Source organism: Tachypleus tridentatus, chromosome 3, assembly GCF_004210375.1.
Source record: "Tachypleus tridentatus isolate NWPU-2018 chromosome 3, ASM421037v1, whole genome shotgun sequence".
NCBI classification, from domain to species: Eukaryota; Metazoa; Arthropoda; class Merostomata; order Xiphosura; family Limulidae; genus Tachypleus; species Tachypleus tridentatus.
This window is the reverse complement of record NC_134827.1, coordinates 118,216,011-118,239,725: the sequence shown is the minus strand read 5'-3', so window position 1 is coordinate 118,239,725 and position 23,715 is coordinate 118,216,011. Positions and strand designations below refer to the sequence as shown.

Sequence of the window (23,715 nt, the reverse complement as noted above, 5' to 3'; positions counted from 1 at the left end):
CCAACCAAATCAACGGGGTTTTAGTTAAGAACCTACGCAATAAACAGAAGGTCCCTTTGTGGTGATGAAAGTGCCCAACAATCATTACTTACACGCTTAGATTGAAAACAACAAAACAAATAACCAAATTTATTACGTTTATTCATCAATTTACATAGAGGTAAACATATAAATATTATAAACATTTAATACAAACTTATACGCGTATCTTGTAAACACTATGTAATTCTATGGTGTTTGTTATAAACATCAGGCAATTCTCTGGGATTTATAGAAAACACGAGATAAATCCATAGGGTGTGTAGTAAACACTAGGTAATTTTTAAGGTGTTAATAGTAAATACTAGGTAATTCTCTGGTATTTCTATTAAACACTAGGTAATTCTATATTGTGTATAGTAAACGCTAGGTAATACTATAGTGTTTGTAATAAACACTACGTAATTTTATAGTTTTTGTAGTAAACATTAAATAATTCTATATTGTGTATAGTAAACACTAGGTAATACTATAGTGTTTGTAATAAACACTACATAATTTTATAGTTTTTGTAGTAAACACTAAATAACTCTGTAGTGTGTGTAGTAAACACTAGGTATTTCTATGGTGTTTGTATAAAACACTAAGTAATAATATATTGTGTGTAGTAAACACTAGGTAAATCTACGTTATTTGTAATAAACACTAGGTATTTCTCTTGTGTTTGTAGTAAACACTAGATAATTCTATAGTTTGTGTAGTAAACACAAAGAAATTCAGTGGTGTTGGTAGTAAACACTATGTAATTCTAAGGTGTTTGTAATAAAGCTAAGTTATACTCTGGTGTTTCTAGTAAACAGTAGGAAATTCTCTGGTGTTCGAAGTAAGCACTATATAATTCTATAGTGTCTGTAGTAAACACTAGATAATTCTATAGTTTGTGTAGTAAACACAAAGAAATTCAGTGGTGTTCGTAGTAAACACTAGGTAATTCTAAGGTGTTTGTAATAAAGCTAAGTTATACTCTGGTGTTTCTAGTAAACAGTAGGAAATTCTCTGGTGTTTGAAGTAAGCACTATATAATTCTATAGTGTCTGTAGTAAACACTAGGTAATTCTATGGTGTTTGTAATAAACACTGGGTCATTCTCTGGTGTAGTAATAAATACCAGGTAAATATTTAGTGTTTGTACTAAAAACCAAGTGATTCTCTGCTGTTGTAATAACACTAGATATTTCTACAGTGTGTGTAGTAAACACCAGGAAATTCTCTGGTGTTTGTAGTAAACATCAGGTAATTCTCTGGGGTTTGTAGTAAACACTAGATAATTGTATAGTGTTTGTAGTAAACACTAGGTAATTCTGTGGTGTTTGTAGTAAACACTAGATAATTGTATAGTGTTTGTAGTAAACACTAAATAATTCTATAGTGTTTGTAGTAAACACCAGGAAATTCTCTAAACACTAGATAATTGTATAGTGTTTGTAGTAAACAATAAATAATTCTATAGTGTTTGTAGTAAACAATAAATAATTCTATAGTGTTTGTAGTAAACACTAGGTAATTCTGTGGTGTTTGTAGTAAACATCAGGTAATTCACTGGGGTTTGTAGTAAACAATAAATAATTCTATAGTGTTTGTAGTAAACACTAGATAATTGTATAGTGTTTGTAGTAAACAATAAATAATTCTATAGTGTTTGTAGTAAACACTAGGTAATTCTGTGGTGTTTGTAGTAAACACTAGATAATTGTATAGTGTTTGTAGTAAACAATAAATAATTCTATAATGTTTGTAGTAAACACAAGGAAATTCTCTGGTGTTTGTAGTAAACACTAGATAATTGTATAGTGTTTGTAGTAAACACTATGTAATTCTTTGTTGTTTGTACTAAACACTAGGTAATCTATATTATGTGTAGTAAACACTAGGTAATTTTATGGTGTTTGTAATAAGCACTAGATATTTCTATAGAGTGTGTAGTAAACACTGGGTAAATTCTCTTGTGTTTGTGGTAAACACTAAGTAATTCATTGAAGTTTGCAGTAAACGCTTGGTAAATCTCTGGTGTTAGTTGTAAATCTCTGGTGTTAGTTGTAAATACTAGGTAAATATCTGGTGTTAGTTGTAAATACTAGGTAAATCTCTGGTGTTTGTAGTAAACACTAGGTACAACTCTGGTGTTAGTTGTAAATACTAGGTAAATATCTGGTGTTAGTTGTAAATACTAGGTAAATATCTGGTGTTAGTTGTAAATACTAGGTAAATCTGTGGTGTTAGTAGTAAACACTAGGTAAATCTCTGGTGTTAGTTGTAAATACTAGGTAAATCTCTGGTGTTTGTAGTAAACACTAGGTACAACTCTGGTGTTAGTTGTAAACACTAGGTAAATCTCTGGTGTTAGTTGTAAATACTAGATAATTGTATAGTGTTTGTAGTAAACAATAAATAATTCTATAGTGTGTATAGTACACACTAAGTAATACTACAGTGTGTGTAGTAAACACTAAATAAGCTAAACCTCAGGGCACATTGAAATATTGTTAATATATTAAGATGTGTTTCTGAAAACTCCTACACAGTCATCTAGAGTAGAACCATGAAACTTATTTGTTTTACCACAATTGTTCACCATAATTGGTTTTATGAACTATTATGTGACTACACGATAAAAAGATAAAATATTACACGCTTATTTATAACTATTAGTAAGTACAATAATAATGTTGTGTTATAAATTCTTCTTTTAAGAGTCTGATAACTACATGACTTAAGTAAAAATTATAATAATTATAATTCACTTATTTAATTTTGTTTACACCATAACAGTTGTTCTTAATAGAAGTACCACTAACACGTCAGTCATATCTGACGTTAGCCCTATAACCCTTGACATTAGGCTAAAGATATCTTCGGTATGAAATGTGGCAGCTGTGTTATAACATCTTCTCCTTTAGTTTCACTCACGAATCGTTAAATGAGAGAAAATTAGGTAGTTTAGTGAAACGTTAGAGAATTATTCAGATAAGAAAAAGAGAACTGCTGATGTCAAATCGAAAACGTGACACCGACAAGCCCGACCTCAGATAGGGTAAAGGTCAAAGCATCACAGAAACCCAAAATCTTCAAACTAATCTCTTCAATTTGACTTGTAACTCGCTTAATTAGACATTCACATAAAATAACTAGAAAATAAAGTTGTATTATTACATAACAAAGACAGTCGGCATGACCACGAGTAATACAAGAAGTACGTCCCAAAGTAAAGAGACGTATCATGACAAGGAAGCGCGTTCTTACACAACATATGAGGTGTAGTTGAATTTAACTAGATACAGGGTAAATAAAGCAAACCGAGCCTAGTTCTCTTAACATTCCACTGACTTAATAAAACTAACTTAGCTGTGTATACTTGCCTTCAACAAATATCTGTGTTAATAATATTAAGAATACAAGCCAGCGGTAACTGTCTCCAACATGATACTGTATCAATAATATTGATAATACTAACCAACTGTAACTGTCTCCAACATGATACTGTATTAATAATATTGATAATACTAACCAGTTGTAACTGTCTCCAACATGATACTGTATTAATAATATTGATAATACTAACCAGCTGTAACTGTCTCCAACATGATACTGTATTAATAATATTGATAATACTAACCAGTTGTAACTGTCTCCAACATGATACTGTATTAATAATATTGATAATACTAACCAGCTGTAACTGTCTCCAACATGATACTGTATTAATAATATTGATAATACTAACCAGTTGTAACTGTCTCCAACATGATACTGTATTAATAATATTGATAATACTAACCAGCTGTAACTGTCTCCAACATGATACTGTATTAATAATATTGATAATACTAACCAACTGTAACTGTCTCCAACATGACACTGTATTAATAATATTGTTAATACTAACCAGCTGTAACTGTCTCCAAAATGATACTGTATTAATAATATTGATAATACAAACCAGCTGTAACTGTCTCCAACATGATAGTGTATTAATAATATTGATAATACCAACCAACTGTAACTCTCTTCAACATGGTACTGTATTAATAATATTGATAATACTAACCAGTTGTAACTGTCTCCAACATAATATTGATAATACTAACCAGCTGTAACTGTCTCCAACATGACACTGTATTAATAATATTGATAATACTAACCAACTGTAACTATCTCCAACATGATACTGTATTAATAATATTGATAATACTAACCGGCTGTAACTGTCTCTAACATGATACTGTATTAATAATATTGATAATACTAACCAGCTGTAACTGTCTCAAACATGATATTGTATTAATAATATTGATAATACTAACCAGCTGCAACTGTCTCCAACATGACACTGTATTGATAATACTAACCAACTGTAACTGTCTCCAACATGATACTGTATTAATAATATTGATAATACTAACCACCTGTAACTGTCTCCAACATGGTACTGTATTAATCATATTGATAATACTAACCAACTGTAACTGTCTCAAACATGATATTGTATTAATAATATTGATAATACTAACCAGCTGCAACTGTCTCCAACATGACACTGTATTGATAATATTAATAATACTAACCAGCTGTAACTGTCTCCAACATGATACTGTATTAATAATATTGATAATACTAACCAGCTGTAACTGTCTCCAACATGGTACTGTATTAATAATATTGATAACACTAACCAGCTGTAACTGTCTCCAACATGATATTGTATTAATAATATTGATAATACTAACCAGCTGTAACTGTCTCCAACATGATACTGTATTAATAATATTGATAATACTAACCAGCTGTAACTGTCTCCAACATGATACTGTATTAATAATATTGATAATACTAACCAGCTGTAACTGTCTCCAACATGATACTGTATTAATAATATTGATAATACTAACCAGCTGTAACTGTCTCCAACATGATACTGTATTAATAATATTGATAATACTAACCAGCTGTAACTGTCTCCAACATGATACTGTATTAATAATATTGATAATACTAACCAGCTGTAACTGTCTCCAACATGATACTGTATTAATAATATTGATAATACTAACCAGCTGTAACTGTCTCCAACATGATACTGTATTAATAATATTGATAATACTAACCAGCTGTAACTGTCTCCAACATGATACTGTATTAATAATATTGATAATACTAACCAGCTGTAACTGTCTCCAACATGATACTGTATTAATAATGTTGATAATACTAACCAGCTGTAACTGTCTCCAACATGATACTGTATTAATAATATTGATAATACTAACCAGCTGTAACTGTCTCCAACATGATACTGTATTAATAATATTGATAATACTAACCAGCTGTAACTGTCTCCAACATGATATTGTATTAATAATATTGATAACACTAACCAGCTGTAACTGTCTACAACATGATACTGTATTAATAATATTGATAATACTAACCAACTGTAACTGTCTCCAACATGATACTGTATTAATAATATTGATAATACTAACCAGCTGTAACTGTCTCCAACATGACACTGTATTAATAATATTGATAATACTAACCAGCTGTAACTGTCTCCAACATGATACTGTATTAATAATATTGATAATACTAACCAGCTGTAACTGTCTCCAACATGATACTGTATTAATAATATTGATAATACTAACCAGCTGTAACTGTCTCCAACATGATACTGTATTAATAATATTGATAATACTAACCAGCTGTAACTGTCTCCAACATGGTACTGTATTAATAATATTGATAATACTAACCAGCTGTAACTGTCTCCAACATGATATTGTATTAATAATATTGATAATACTAACCAGCTGTAACTGTCTCCAACATGATACTGTATTAATAATATTGATAATACTAACCAGCTGTAACTGTCTCCAACATGATACTGTATTAATAATATTGATAATACTAACCAGCTAACCAGCTGTAACTGTCTCCAACATGATGATTGTATTAATAATATTGATAATACAAACCAGCTGTAACTGTCTCCAACATGATACTGTATTAATAATATTAATAATACTAACCAGCTGTAACTGTCTCCAACATGATACTGTATTAATAATATTGATAATACTAACCAGCTGTAACTGTCTCCAACATGATACTGTATTAATAATATTGATAATACTAACCAGCTGTAACTGTCTCCAACATGATATTGTATTAATAATATTGATAATACAAACCAGCTGTAACTGTCTCCAACATGATACTGTATTAATAATATTAATAATACTAACCAGCTGTAACTGTCTCCAACATGATACTGTATTAATAATATTGATAATACAAACCAGCTGTAACTGTCTCCAACATGACACTGTATTAATAATATTGATAATACTAACCAGCTGTAACTGTCTCCAACATGATATTGTATTAATAATATTGATAATACTAACCAGCTGTAACTGTCTCCAACATGATACTGTATTAATAATATTGATAATACTATCCAACTGTAACTGTCTCCAACATGATACTGTATTAATAATATTGATAATAGAAACCAGCTGTAATTGTCTCCAACATGATATTGTATTAATAATATTGATAATACAAACCAGCTGTAACTGTCTCCAACATGATACTGTATTAATCATATTGATAATACTAACCAACTGTAACTGTCTCCAACATGATACTGTATTAATAATATTGATAATACAAACCAGCTGTAACTGTCTCCAACATGATACTGTATTTATAATATTAATAATACTAACCAGCTGTAACTGTCTCCAACATGATACTGTATTAATAATATTGATAATACTAACCAACTGTAACTGTCTCCAACATGATACTGTATAAATAATATTGATAATACTAACCAACTGTAACTGTCTCCAACATGATACTGTATTAATAATATTGATAATAGAAACCAGCTGTAACTGTCTCCAACATGACACTGTATTAATAATATTGATAATACTATCCAACTGTAACTGTCTCCAACATGATACTGTATTAATAATATTGATAATAGAAACCAGCTGTAACTGTCTCCAACATGATATTGTATTAATAATATTGATAATACAAACCAGCTGTAACTGTCTCCAACATGATACTGTATTAATAATATTAATAATACTAACCAGCTGTAACTGTCTCCAACATGATACTGTATTAATAATATTGATAATACTAACCAGCTGTAACTGTCTCCAACATGATATTGTATTAATAATATTGATAATACTAACCAGCTCTAACTGTCTCCAACATGGTACTAAATTAATAATATTGATAATACTAACCAGCTGTAACTGTCTCCAACACGGTACTGTATTAATAATATTGATAATACTAACCAACTGTAACTGTTTCCAAAATGATATTGTATTAATAATATTGATAACACTAACCAGCTGTAACTGTCTACAACATGATACTGTATTAATAATATTGATAATACTAACCAACTGTAACTGTCTCCAACATGACACTGTATTAATAATATTGATAATACTAATCAACTGTAAGTGTCTCCAACATGGTACTGTATTAATAATATTGATAATACTAACCAGCTGTAACTGTCTCCAACATGGTACTGTATTAATAATATTGATAATACTAACCAACTGTAACTGTCTCCAACTGTAACTGTCTCCAACATGATACTGTATTAATAATATTGATAATAGAAACCAGCTGTAACTGTCTCCAACATGACACTGTATTAATCATATTGATAATACTAACCAACTGTAACTGTCTCCAACATGATACTGTATTAATAATATTGATAATACGAACCAGCTGTAACTGTCTCCAACATGATACTGTATTTATAATATTAATAATACTAACCAGCTATAACTGTCTCCAACATGATACTGTATTAATAATATTGATAATACTAACCAGCAGGTAGAATATCACATCTATGATTCATTGTGTCTAATTCAGTGTAGAATGTTACAATAGTGATTAGTTGTTTCTAAATCAGAGTGAAGAATGTTGCAATAGTCATTAGGTGTGTATAATTCAGAGTGTATAATATCACAAGAATTAGTTGTGTCTAATAAAAAATTGCAGAATATTCTGATAGTGATTAATTCTGTGTAATTCAGATTGTAGAATGTTACAACAGTGATTTGTTGTGCCTAATTCAGATTGTAGTATGTCACAAAAATGATTGGTTGTCTTTAATTCAGTCTTTTAAATATCACAACAGTAACTGGCTGTGTCTAGTTCAGAGTGTTGAATATCACAACAGTAACTGGTTGTATCTACTTCAGAGTGTTGAATATTACAACAGTGATAAGTTAGGTCTAATTCAGTTTGTAGAATGTTACAAGAATAATTCCTTTTGTCTAATTCAGAATGTAGAATATCACAACAATAATTACTTGTGTCTAATTCAGATTGTAGAATATGACAACTATGACTGCTTGTATTTAATTCAGAGTGTAGAATGTTAGAACAGTGTTTAGCTGGATCTAATTTACCTTGTAGAATGTTACAAGATTAATTATGTGTGTCTAATTCAGAGTTGAGTATATCATGAAAATGATTGGTTGTCTCTAATTCAGGGAGCAGAATATAACAACAATAATTAGTTGTGTCTAATTCAGATCATGGAATATAACAACAATAATTAGTTGTGTCTAATTCAGATCATGGAATATCATAACAATAACTAGTTTTGTCTAATTAAGATTATTGAATATCACATGAATAATTAGTTGTCTGCAATTAAAATTATAAAACATCACAACAATAATTAGCTGTTTCTAATTCAGATTGTGGAATATCAAAAAATTAGTTGTGTCTAATTCAAAGTGTGGAATATCACAACAGTGATTAGTTGTATCTAATTCAAATTGTAGAATATCACAACAATGATTAGTTGTATCTAATTCAAATTGTAGAATATCACAACAGTGATTAGTTGTGTCTACTTCACATTGTAGAATGTTACAACAGTGATTAGTTGTGTCTTCTTCACATTGTAGAATGTTACAACAGTGATTAGTTGTATCTAATTCAAATTGTAGAATATCACAACAGTGATTAGTTGTATCTAATGCAAATTGTAGAATATCACAACAATGATTAGTTGTGTCTACTTCACATTGTAGAATGTTACAACAGTGATTAGTTGTGTCTACTTCACATTGTAGAATGTTACAACAGTGATTATTGTATCTAATTCAAATTGTAGAATGTTACAACAGTGATTAGTTGTATCTAATTCAAATTGTAGAATATCACAACAATGATTAGTTGTGTCTACTTCACATTGTAGAATGTTACAACAGTGATTAGTTGTGTCTACTTCACATTGTAGAATGTTACAACAGTGATTAGTTGTATCTAATTCAAATTGTAGAATATCACAACAATGATTAGTTGTGTCTACTTCACATTGTAGAATGTTACAACAGTGATTAGTTGTATCTAATTCAAATTGTAGAATATCACAACAATGATTAGTTGTGTCTACTTCACATTGTAGAATGTTACAACAGTGATTAGTTGTATCTAATTCAAATTGTAGAATATCACAACAATGATTAGTTGTGTCTACTTCACATTGTAGAATGTACAACAGTGATTAGTTGTGTCTACTTCACATTGTAGAATATCACAACAATGATTAGTTGTATCTAATTCACATTGTAGAATATCACAACAATGATTAGTTGTGTCTACTTCACATTGTAGAATGTTACAACAGTGATTAGTTGTGTCTACTTCACATTGTAGAATGTTACAACAGTGATTAGTTGTGTCTACTTCACATTGTAGAATGTTACAACAATGATTAGTTGTATCTAATTCAAATTGTAGAATATCACAACAATGATTAGCTGTGTCTACTTCACATTGTAGAATGTTACAACAGTGATTAGTTGTGTCTACTTCACATTGTAGAATGTTACAACAGTGATTAGTTGTATCTAATTCAAATTGTAGAATGTTACAACAGTGATTAGTTGTGTCTAATTCAAATTGTAGAATATTACAACAATGATTAGTTGTGTCTACTTCACATTGTAGAATGTTAGAACAGTGATTAGTTGTGTCTAATTCAAATTGTAGAATATCACAACAATGATTAGTTGTGTCTACTTCACATTGTAGAATGTTACAACAGTGATTAGTTGTGTCTACTTCACATTGTAGAATGTTACAACAGTGATTAGTTGTATCTAATTCAAATTGTAGAATATCACAACAATGATTAGTTGTGTCTACTTCACATTGTAGAATGTTACAACAGTGATTAGTTGTGTCTACTTCACATTGTAGAATGTTACAACAGTGATTAGTTGTATCTAATTCAAATTGTAGAATATCACAACAATGATTAGTTGTGTCTACTTCACATTGTAGAATGTTACAACAGTGATTAGTTGTGTCTACTTCACATTGTAGAATGTTACAACAGTGATTAGTTGTATCTAATTCAAATTGTAGAATATCACAACAATGATTAGTTGTGTCTACTTCACATTGTAGAATGTTACAATAATGATTAGTTGTATCTAATTCAAATTGTAGAATATCACAACAATGATTAGTTGTGTCTACTTCACATTGTAGAATGTTACAACAGTGATTAGTTGTATCTAATTCAAATTGTAGAATATCACAACAATGATTAGTTGTGTCTACTTCACATTGTAGAATGTACAACAGTGATTAGTTGTGTCTACTTCACATTGTAGAATGTTACAACAGTGATTAGTTGTGTCTACTTCACATTGTAGAATGTTACAACAGTGATTAGTTGTGTCTACTTCACATTGTAGGATGTTACAACAGTGATTAGTTGTGTCTACTTCACATTGTAGAATGTTACAACAGTGATTAGCTTCATGTAACTGAGAGTGTGAAAGATTACAACATTGATTAGTTGTATCTAATTCAAATTGTAGAATATCACAACAATGATTAGTTGTGTCGGCTTCAGATTATAAAATAACAGAACAATAGATAATAATAGTTACAAACGTCTCTATAGTCCAGACTTACAACACTTAATAATAGTTACAAACGTCTGTATAGTCCAGACTTACAACAGTTAATACTAGCTACAAACGTCTCTATAGTTCAGACTTACAACACTTAATAATAGTTACAAACGTGTCTATAGTCCAGATATTCAACACTTAATAATAGTTACAAACGTCTCTATAGTCCAGACTTACAACACTTAATAATAGTTACAAACGTCTCTACAATTCAGACTTACAACACTTAATAATAGTTACAAACGTCTCTATAGTCCAGACTTACAACACTTAATAGTTACAAACGTCTCTATAGTCTAGACTTACAACAGTTAATAATAGTTACAAACGTCTCTACAATTCAGACTTACAACACTTAATAATAGTTACAAACGTCTCTATAGTCCAGACTTACAACACTTAATAATAGTTACAAACGTCTCTATAGTCCAGACTTACAACAGTTAATAATAGTTACAAACGTCTCTACAATTCAGACTTACAACACTTAATAATAGTTACAAACGTCTCTACAGTTCAGACTTACAACACTTAATAATAGTTACAAACGTCTCTATAGTCCAGACTTACAACACTTAATAATAGTTACAAACGTCTGTATAGTCCAGACTTACAACAGTTAATACGTACAAACGTCTCTATAGTTCAGACTTACAACACTTAATAATAGTTACAAACGTCTCTATAGTTCAGACTTACAACACTTAATAATAGTTACAAACGTCTCTATAGTCCAGACTTACAACACTTAATAATAGTTACAAACGTCTCTACAATTCAGACTTACAACACTTAATAATAGTTACAAACATCTCTATAGTCCAGACTTACAACACTTAATAGTTACAAACGTCTCTATAGTCCAGACTTACAACAGTTAATAATAGTTACAAACGTCTCTACAATTCAGACTTACAACACTTAATAATAGTTACAAACGTCTCTACAGTTCAGACTTACAACACTTAATAATAGTTACAAACGTCTCTATAGTCCAGACTTACAACACTTAATAATAGTTACAAACGTCTCTACAGTTCAGACTTACAACACTTAATAATAGTTACAAACGTCTCTACAGTTCAGACTTACAACACTTAATAATAGTTACAAACGTCTCTATAGTCCAGACTTACAACACTTAATAGTTACAAACGTCTCTATAGTCTAGACTTACAACAGTTAATAATAGTTACAAACGTCTCTACAATTCAGACTTACAACACTTAATAATAGTTACAAACGTCTCTATAGTCCAGACTTACAACACTTAATAGTTACAAACGTCTCTATAGTCCAGACTTACAACAGTTAATAATAGTTACAAACGTCTCTACAATTCAGACTTACAACACTTAATAATAGTTACAAACGTCTCTACAGTTCAGACTTACAACACTTAATAATAGTTACAAACGTCTCTATAGTCCAGACTTACAACACTTAATAATAGTTACAAACGTCTGTATAGTCCAGACTTACAACAGTTAATACTAGCTACAAACGTCTCTATAGTTCAGACTTACAACTTTTAATAATAGTTACAAACGTGTCTATAGTCCAGATATTCAACACTTAATAATAGTTACAAACGTCTCTATAGTCCAGACTTACAACACTTAATAATAGTTACAAACGTCTCTACAATTCAGACTTACAACACTTAATAATAGTTACAAACATCTCTATAGTCCAGACTTACAACACTTAATAGTTACAAACGTCTCTATAGTCCAGACTTACAACAGTTAATAATAGTTACAAACGTCTCTACAATTCAGACTTACAACACTTAATAATAGTTACAAACGTCTCTACAGTTCAGACTTACAACACTTAATAATAGTTACAAACGTCTCTATAGTCCAGACTTACAACACTTAATAATAGTTACAAACGTCTCTACAGTTCAGACTTACAACACTTAATAATAGTTACAAACGTCTCTACAGTTCAGACTTACAACACTTAATAATAGTTACAAACGTCTCTATAGTCCAGACTTACAACACTTAATAATAGTTACAAACGTCTCTACAGTTCAGACTTCCAACAGTTAATAATAGTTACAAACAGTCTCTACAGTCTATACATTCAACAGTTAATACTAACTAGAGATATCTCCACAGTCCAGACTTTCAACAGTTAATATTATCTACAGACCAGACATTCAATAATTAATAAGTTACAAAGTTTGTATAGTCCAGACATTCAACAGTTAATAAGTTACAAAGTCTGTATAGTCCAGACATTCAACAGTTAATAAGTTACAAAGTCTGTATAGTCAGACATTCAACAGTTAATAAATTACAAAGTCTGTATAGTCCAGACATTCAACAGTTAATAAGTTACAAAGTTTGTATAGTCCAGACATTCAACAGTTAATAAGTTACAAAGTCTGTATAGTCCAGACGTCTATTCAACAGTTAATAAGTTACAAAGTCTGTATAGTCAGACATTCAACAGTTAATGAGTTACAAAGTCTGTATAGTCCAGACATTCAACAGTTAATGAGTTACAAAGTCTGTATAGTCCAGACATTCAACAGTTAATAATAATTTCGAATGTCTATACAGTTGAGATATTCAACGAACAACAGTTAGAAATGTTCTGAGATATCTCTATCTCTTGAATCCATTTTTCTTAGATATTTTCCTCGGACATTTCTATTCTATTTTAAAATAAGATTATATTTATTTTCTCCTGTTTTATTTTTAGGCATTTTTAACAGACTTATATTTGTATCCTATATTTTTATGCATTTGTTTACATATTTATATTTCCATCTTCTGCGTTTTGAAAGTACATTGCTGAAAGGTCTAGAAAAATCGTTGTTTTGCATTTCAAACAAAATGAGTCGTTTTCAGGTAAAACTATATTAAATATTGGCATTCGTTAATTATTTCATAGTCCTCAAAATGTGGTCTGTTGCTTTTGTTCGCGAAGCTTTCAATCAAGTCACTCCACATAGTTCAAGTTTATACGCATATAAATACATGGAATGTTTGTGAAGATACAGCCTCGGGTTAGATATAAACGTGCCAGGCGAATTTTACCAAAATTACAACTTCATGTTCTGGATTCCAATTTACTTTAGCTGAGTGAAGTAGCTGTACATGTTCGCACTTAGCCCTGAAGGCAAGGCGGTTTCCCTGTTTCTCTGTGAATCCTGGATCAAACTTCTCTTCCCCGAAGCGACAGATTAGACACATAAACCCTTTCACTGTGCAGATGAGACGCCCCGCCCTGAGGAGGTTGCCGCGCCCTTTCCTATACTTGTAGGTCAGAAGAAATAAAAACTTACCGATCTACAGCTTGCTAAGCCTAAATTACAACATAAGAAGACACAACAGTCTTTGAACAATGAGAATTTCATCAGTGTTAACTTTAAATACACAATTCCAACAGCTTGCTAAGCCTAAATTACAACATAAGAAGGCACAACAGTCTTTGAACAGTAAGAATTTCATCAGTGTTAACTTTAAATACACAATTCCAACAGCTTGCTAAGCCTAAATTACAACATAAGAAGGCACAACAGTCTTTGAACAGTAAGAATTTCATCAGTGTTAACTTTAAATACACAATTCCAACAGCTTGCTAAGCCTATATTACAACATAAGAAGGCACAACACATAAGTGTTAACTTTAAATACACAATTCCAACAGCTTGCTAAGCCTAAATTACAACATAAGAAGGCACAACAGTCTTTGAACAGTAAGAATTTCATCAGTGTTAACTTTAAATACACAATTCCAACAGCTTGCTAAGCCTATATTACAACATAAGAAGGCACAACAGTCTCTGAACAGTAATACTTTCATAAGTGTTAACTGTCAACATACACTCCCATACTGATATCATACTTGTACACAAATTGGTACATAAATAATATAAACGTTTAGGCACAAAACAAGCGAGTGCTGATAAAAAAAATCATAATAGTGGATAGGAGATCGATCGTTTGTTAAAGATTAATGAAACTGTACCTCTAGATAGAACTGTTTTTATTTACTAATTATTTTATTCTATGAAATATTTCCACAATTCTGTCCCACGCACATGTAAACAGATTAATGTATGTGCTACTGTGTTCAGAGTTCGCGTTTTTCATGCTAAAGTGATAAAAAAAAAACTATAAATATTCTACACCTATTTTTACTTCCATACGTTTTAACTACATTAATGTCACGGTTACTTCCAATTGAATTATTTTTATTTATTCTTTTTATTTTAGTTGTTTAGCGCACTGAGCTAAAACGTGCTGTGCAATGATCCACAATGGGTATCGAAACCCGGTTTCGTTAAAGCTTATTGATAAGTCACTTGGGTGATTTTTTTCACTTTAATTCTAAAGTTACCAAAATGATTACTGAATCACTGTTCAGATAAAGCTGGAGTGATACCAAACTTTCATTACATTGTTGGGTTTGGTAAGCCCCCCAGTGGCTCAGCGTTATGTCTGCGGACTTACAACGCTAAAAATCAGGTTTCGATACTCGTTGTGGGCAGAGCACAGGTAGCCCATTGTGGAGCTTTGTGCTTAATTTAAAACAACAACAACGGGTTTGGTAAATGAATGAAAACTCTCTTGGGGTTTTCATGTTCTGTAACACTAATCTTATCTCAAAGCTAGCCTCTAGACGTGCTGAAATAAGTTATACTTGCAAGCTCTATTTGTAAATCTTAGTTTTATGCCTTTCAAAATATCGCTTACCATTGATCAGGCCCGGCATGGCCAAGCATGGGGTCGCGGGTTCGCATCTCCGTCACGCCAAACATGCTCGCCCTTTCAGCCGTGGGGGCGTTAAAAAGTTACGGTCAATCCCACTATTCGTTGGTAAAAGAGCAGCCCAAGAGTTGGCGGTGGGTGGTGATGACTAGCTGCCTTCCCTCTAGTCTTACACTGCTAAATTAGGTACGGCTAGCACAGACAGCCCTCGAGTAGCTTTGTGCGAAATTCAAAAACAAACAAACCATTAATCAACTAAAATAAATGACACCCTCTAGCGGCGACGTATTTCCAAATCTCAATTAAATATATGTATAAAATAACGACATGTTTAACTCTATGATGGTCATAATACAACGTAAACTACGAAACTCAGGCCTAAAGGAATTCAACAGAAAGAAAACTAGCAAACAATAACACCATTCTACAGATTACGGTGGTGGTAGTGGTGCGGGGGCATGGTTGTATCTTGGGTTTCACGGTATCTATCGAAGTAGAGCGTAAAAGCGGTTACAACGTTTAGATGGTTTAACCTCAAACCCACATGCCATAAAACAACGATAGGACGTTTGAAAACGAAGACAAAACCATAACATTAGAAAACAAGCCTTCTTGCAAGGCGTTACAAAAATTGGATTTTAAGCTCAACTTGTTTGTCGAATCTCGTGACGCAAATACGAAACAAAAATTATATTTGTTTTTACATACCAGGACATAATTTTAACAAGTGAAAAACTTAAACTTACTCACTGACAAGTAATGTGACTTCACACTTTCCAAATCTGTGCTGCAAACAATGTTTCTCATGTGTAAATCTTCCAAAAACAACGGAATGTCTACCCAGCCATAAATATAACACGTGTAAACTCACATTTTATCACGTTGAGTCACATTAAAGCTAACAAAACATGGGTTTATTGTCTCACTTTTATGAAACACGGACACACTAGAAGTATGAAAATTGTATCTCCGTAGAAGTTCTTGTCACACAGTTACAGGAAGTCACCATAGCAGGTTCTGGCTCGAACTGAACTCAGGACACACAAAGCTCACCCTTAAGAGCTACCCTCCGATTCCCATTAGCTGATTCTACATCTCTACCCTCGAGGTAGGGTGGGGACGGCAGGCGTGGTAGTCAAGGTCGGATACACTCCAGTGAGCTCGATTCAAGGCCCTAAGCAGGCGCATGTTCTGTGCAGGCCAAAGGTTGTCAGCGTCGTCTTCTGCTGAGAACATCACCTTGAAATGAACATCCGCTTCTTAAGACTTACTTTCAAAACACCTGTCCACTAGAGAATACCCACCAGACAATTCAGCTTCTATATTAACACACCTGTCCACTAGAGAAAACCCACTTGACAATCTAGCTGCTACATTAAAATACCTGTCCACTAGAGAATACCCACCAGACAATCCAGCTTCTATATTAATACACCTGTCCACTAGAGAATACCCACTTGACAATCTAGCTGCTACATTAAAACACCTGTCCACTAGTGAATACCCACTTGACAATCCAGCTGCTACATTAATACACCTGTCCACTAGTGAATACCCACCAGACAATCTAGTTTCTACATTAAAACATCTGTCCACTAGTGAATACCCACTTGACAATCTAGCTGCTACATTAAAACACCTGTCCACTATTGAATACCCACCAGACAATCTAGCTGCTAAATTAAAACACCTGTCCACTAGTGAATACCCACCAGACAATCTAGTTTCTACATTAAAACACCTGTCCAATAGTGAATACCCACCAGACAATCTAGTTTCCACATTAAAACATCTGTCCACTAGTGAATACCCACTTGACAATCTAACTTCTACATTAAAACACCTGTCCACTGGTGAATACCCACCAGACAATCTGGTTTCTACTTTTAAAACATCTGTCCACTAGTGAATACCCACTTGACAATCTAGCTGCTACATTAAAACACCTGTCCACTAGTCCACTGGTGAATACCCACCAGACAATCTGGTTTCTACATTAAAACACCTGTCCACTAGTTAACACCCATCATAAAATCTCGCTTCTACATTAAAACACCTGTCCACTAGTGAATACCCACTTGACAATCTAGCTGTTACATTAAAACACCTGTCCATTATTGAATACCCACCAGACAATCTAGTTTCTACATTAAAACACCTGTCCACTAGTGAATACCCACTTGACAATCTAGCTGCTACATTAAAACACCTGTCCACTATTGAATACCCACTTGACAATCTAGCTGCTAAATTAAAACACCTGTCCACTAGTGAATACCCACCAGACAATCTGGTTTCTACATTAAAACACCTGTCCAATGGTGAATACCCACTTGACAATCTAGCTGCTACATTAAAACACCTGTCCACTGTTGAATACCCACCCGACAATCTAGGCTGCTAAATTAAAACACCTGTCCACTGGTGAATACCCACCAGACAATCTGGTTTCTACATTAAAACACCTGTCCAATAGTGAATACCCACCAGACAATCTAGTTTTCACATTAAAACATCTGTCCACTAGTGAATACCCACTTGACAATCTAACTTCTACATTAAAACACCTGTCCACTAGTGAATACCCACCATACAATCTAGCTGCTACATTAATACACCTGTCCACTAGTGAATACCCACCAGACAATCTAGTTTCTACTTTTAAAACACCTGTCCACTAGTGAATACCCACCATACAATCTAGCTGTTACATTGAAACACCTGCCCACTAGTGAATACCCACCAGACAATCTAGTTTCTACATTAAAACATCTGTCCACTAGTGAATACCCACTTGACAATCTAGCTGCTACATTAAAACACCTGTCCACTATTGAATACCCACTTGACAATCTAGCTGCTAAATTAAAACACCTGTCCACTAGTGAATACCCACCAGACAATCTAGTTTCTACATTAAAACACCTGTCCAATAGTGAATACCCACCAGACAATCTAGTTTCCACATTAAAACATCTGTCCACTAGTGAATACTCACTTGACAATCTAACTTCTACATTAAAACACCTGTCCACTAGTGAATACCCACCATACAATCTAGCTGCTACATTAATACACCTGTCCACTAGTGAATACCCACCAGACAATCTAGTTTCTACTTTTAAAACATCTGTCCACTAGTGAATACCCACTTGACAATCTAGCTGCTGCATTAAAACACCTGTCCACTAGTCCACTAGTGAATACCCACCAGACAATCTAGTTTCTACATTAAAACACCTGTCCACTAGTTAACACCCATCATAAAATCTCGCTTCTACATTAAAACACCTGTCCACTAGTGAATACCCACTTGACAATCTAGCTGTTACATTAAAACACCTATCCATTATTGAATACCCACCAGACAATCTAGTTTCTACATTAAAACACCTGTCCACTAGTGAACACCCACTAGAAAATCTAGCTTCTACATTAAATCACCTGTCCACTAGAGAATACCCACCAGACAATCTAGCTGCTACATTAAAACACCTGTCCACTAGAGAATACCCACCAGACAATTTAGCTGCTACATTAAAACACCTGTCCACTAGTGAATACCCACTTGACAATCCAGCTGCTACATTAATACACCTGTCCACTAGTGAATACCCACCAGACAATTTAGCTGCTACATTAAAACACCTGTCCACTAGTGAATACCCACTTGACAATCCAGCTGCTACATTAATACACCTGTCCACTAGTGAATACCCACCAGACAATCTAGTTTCTACATTAAAACATCTGTCCACTAGTGAATACCCACTTGACAATCTAGCTGCTACATTAAAACACCTGTCCACTATTGAATACCCACTTGACAATCTAGCTGCTAAATTAAAACACCTGTCCACTAGTGAATACCCACCAGACAATCTAGTTTCTACATTAAAACACCTGTCCAATAGTGAATACCCACCAGACAATCTAGTTTCCACATTAAAACATCTGTCCACTAGTGAATACCCACTTGACAATCTAACTTCTACATTAAAACACCTGTCCACTAGTGAATACCCACCAGACAATCTAGTTTCTACTTTTAAAACATCTGTCCACTAGTGAATACCCACTTGACAATCTAGCTGCTACATTAAAACACCTGTCCACTAGTCCACTAGTGAATACCCACCAGACAATCTAGTTTCTACATTAAAACACCTGTCCACTAGTTAACACCCATCATAAAATCTCGCTTCTACATTAAAACACCTGTCCACTAGTGAATACCCACTTGACAATCTAGCTGTTACATTAAAACACCTGTCCATTATTGAATACCCACCAGACAATCTAGTTTCTACATTAAAACACCTGTCCACTAGTGAATACCCACTTGACAATCTAGCTGCTACATTAAAACACCTGTCCACTATTGAATACCCACTTGACAATCTAGCTGCTAAATTAAAACACCTGTCCACTAGTGAATACCCACCAGACAATCTAGTTTCTACATTAAAACACCTGTCCAATAGTGAATACCCACTTGACAATCTAGCTGCTACATTAAAACACCTGTCCACTATTGAATACCCACTTGACAATCTAGCTGCTAAATTAAAACACCTGTCCACTAGTGAATACCCACCAGACAATCTAGTTTCTACATTAAAACACCTGTCCAATAGTGAATACCCACCAGACAATCTAGTTTTCACATTAAAACATCTGTCCACTAGTGAATACCCACTTGACAATCTAACTTCTACATTAAAAACACCTGTCCACTGGTGAATACCCACCATACAATCTAGCTGCTACATTAATACACCTGTCCACTAGTGAATACCCACCAGACAATCTAGTTTCTACTTTAAAACACCTGTCCACTAGTGAATACCCACCATACAATCTAGCTGTTACATTGAAACACCTGCCCACTAGTGAATACCCACCAGACAATCTAGTTTCTACATTAAAACATCTGTCCACTAGTGAATACCCACTTGACAATCTAGCTGCTACATTAAAACACCTGTCCACTATTGAATACCCACTTGACAATCTAGCTGCTAAATTAAAACACCTGTCCACTGGTGAATACCCACCAGACAATCTAGTTTCTACATTAAAACACCTGTCCAATAGTGAATACCCACCAGACAATCTAGTTTCCACATTAAAACATCTGTCCACTAGTGAATACTCACTTGACAATCTAACTTCTACATTAAAACACCTGTCCACTAGTGAATACCCACCATACAATCTAGCTGCTACATTAATACACCTGTCCACTAGTGAATACCCACCAGACAATCTAGTTTCTACTTTTAAAACATCTGTCCACTAGTGAATACCCACTTGACAATCTAGCTGCTACATTAAAACACCTGTCCACTAGTCCACTAGTGAATACCCACCAGACAATCTAGTTTCTACATTAAAACACCTGTCCACTAGTTAACACCCATCATAAAATCTCGCTTCTACATTAAAACACCTGTCCACTAGTGAATACCCACTTGACAATCTAGCTGTTACATTAAAACACCTATCCATTATTGAATACCCACCAGACAATCTAGTTTCTACATTAAAACACCTGTCCACTAGTGAACACCCACTAGAAAATCTAGCTTCTACATTAAATCACCTGTCCACTAGAGAATACCCACCAGACAATCTAGCTGCTACATTAAAACACCTGTCCACTAGAGAATACCCACCAGACAATTTAGCTGCTACATTAAAACACCTGTCCAATAGAGAATACCCACCAGACAATCTAGCTTCTACACATGTAATACTAAAACACCTTAATATCTCATCCAGACGAACTAGTTTCTACATGTGTAATCATAAAACACCTTAATGTCTCTTCCAGACAAACTAGCTTGTACACATGTGATGTTAAAACATCTGAATATCTCCAACGGACCAAGTACCTTGTATACGTGTAGTGTTAAAAACCTAACTATCTGTACACCTGAAAAATGTTAGGTGTAAAATCAAACGCTACTGTAAGTTTCTGGATTCACAGTCTATGTACACTCCATTACTATTTACGCTACGTTTGCACATGCACAGTTAACACTACGTCACAAATACTAAACACGAATGTATCCTTATCTATAAGGTATAATAGATAACGACATAGCAGTTAGTTTTTACTTCCTTGTTAGTTATTATGGGAATAACCAATGCGATACCGGGTGTTCCTTGCCTAGTTCTGAGTTTAGGGTAGAGATGCACAGAAGCTATGCAGGCCTTATAATACAGCAACTGAAGCGAAGAACATTATTTATACAGACACACACAAAATGTAAAACAGTAATTCATAAATTGTGCAGGACGAAAAAATTCACATCACTCGAAAAATAGTAGCAAAATCTATTAAAGTAAGATAATTTCTATTTCAAGATGTATCGTTACGGTGTTTAGGGTTAGTTATTCTGTTTATTTAAAAATGACAATTGAAAACCGTTTATAAAATACACTAAGACCTAGGACTGAGTGATTAAATACACCTACGTTTCACAGAGTCGTGTCTGATTGTGGATATGGTGGTGAACTCCACCAAACCAATCATGAATGTTCGAATTTAAGAAAAAAACAGAAAACCAATGAAAATTACAAACACGCATTATAGGTCTTACATTAGTCATTCATTTTTATCAATATATTCTATATCACGTAGTAAAGTGGTAATGTATTATAAAATTCGAAGTAGTCAAAGGGAAAAGTAAATATTGCATCTTACCTTTAAATGTTAATTAATACAACCTGTTTCGCGTGTTAGTACTATTATTAAACATTGAAATCCTAAAGGATTTTATTTTTAATTTTTCAAGTTCGTCATTATCAAATTCAAAGTACATGATGCTACATGCAGTTGTTTTCGAAAGGTGCCCAATCACTGCTGATGTAGCAGAAGTTTCTATTGTTTACCAGGATAAAGTCCATATATGAAACACAAAACGATTTATAACTTCTAATATTTTGTTTGTCAGTTTTATTAAAGATACTCCTTTAAAATTGAGCTTTCCTTTTGGAAAAAATCCATAAAATTTGTAAAAAAAATATAGCAGCGGAAATTATGAATCAACTTGTTCGATTTGTTTGAACATTTTAGTAACGAAATAGCAGTTTTGTTTGTTATTGATTTAACATTTTTGTATCACTTAACAGTTCCTTACTTATTTCTGCGAATTTGACTAGTATATTTGAGCATGCGCAAACGGAAGTGCACTGCTTTTGATAACGAATGACGACTTTCTGATAAACAGAAAGCCAGTTTTTATAAAATATATGTCACGGAAAACCGAAAAACTCTGAAAACACATAAGTAATAAAATCTTACGTTAGATAGTGTATTCTTAACAAACCTCTTTCATAGCTATCTTCACTAAGAAATGATAAATATAACATCCTAACGTTTAATAAATGACGTGACGTTAAGCGGTAGTAAATGAACAGTTAAAAGAATTATACAAAATTATAAGTGAAAGCCAAAAAGAAAGTTCTTTGTCAACCACACTACATGTGCTATATCCAGTGCCGATTTGGATTTTCCTAATTCTAGGTCTTATTAAAACTGATGATATAAACAGCGCCAAGACAATTGTGTATCTCAGCTACACTTTTATCTTTTTACTTTTATCTTACAGGATATGTTTAATGGTATTAATTAATTGTATTAAAAAAAAAACCCAACAACAACATGGTATTGCTAGCATTTAATAGATGATGTTAGATTGTATAAACAGTGAAAAAATAAACCTTTTTGTCATAGAACAATGATAATATTGAATGAAAACGTGAATACAATTTATTTACTACATAATTGTACAAACTACAGCTTTTAATAATTTTTTAACAATTTACAATCATTTTAAATTTAATATTTCTATAGTTAAAGAAAGATTTTTATAGAAAAAGAACGGTCGCTGTAAACATGGTCAAATGGATTATAAAATAATGGCTCCCTTACA

At 32.9% G+C, this 23,715-nt stretch overlaps 1 protein-coding gene and 1 long non-coding RNA gene across 3 annotated transcripts in view; one reads left to right on the top strand and one right to left on the bottom strand.

The window, feature by feature from the left end:
- Positions 1-23,715, top strand: part of LOC143247856 (uncharacterized) — a 393,539-nt gene that overhangs the window by 174,800 nt on the left and 195,024 nt on the right. The window lies entirely within an intron of this gene.
- The window catches only part of LOC143247854 (uncharacterized), a 29,114-nt gene that overhangs the window by 1,295 nt on the left and 4,104 nt on the right, over positions 1-23,715 (bottom strand). Inside the window, exon 2 of the long non-coding RNA XR_013026729.1 lies at positions 15,758-15,988. This is a non-coding gene — a long non-coding RNA (uncharacterized LOC143247854). The remainder of the gene's footprint in view (positions 1-15,757; positions 15,989-23,715) is intronic.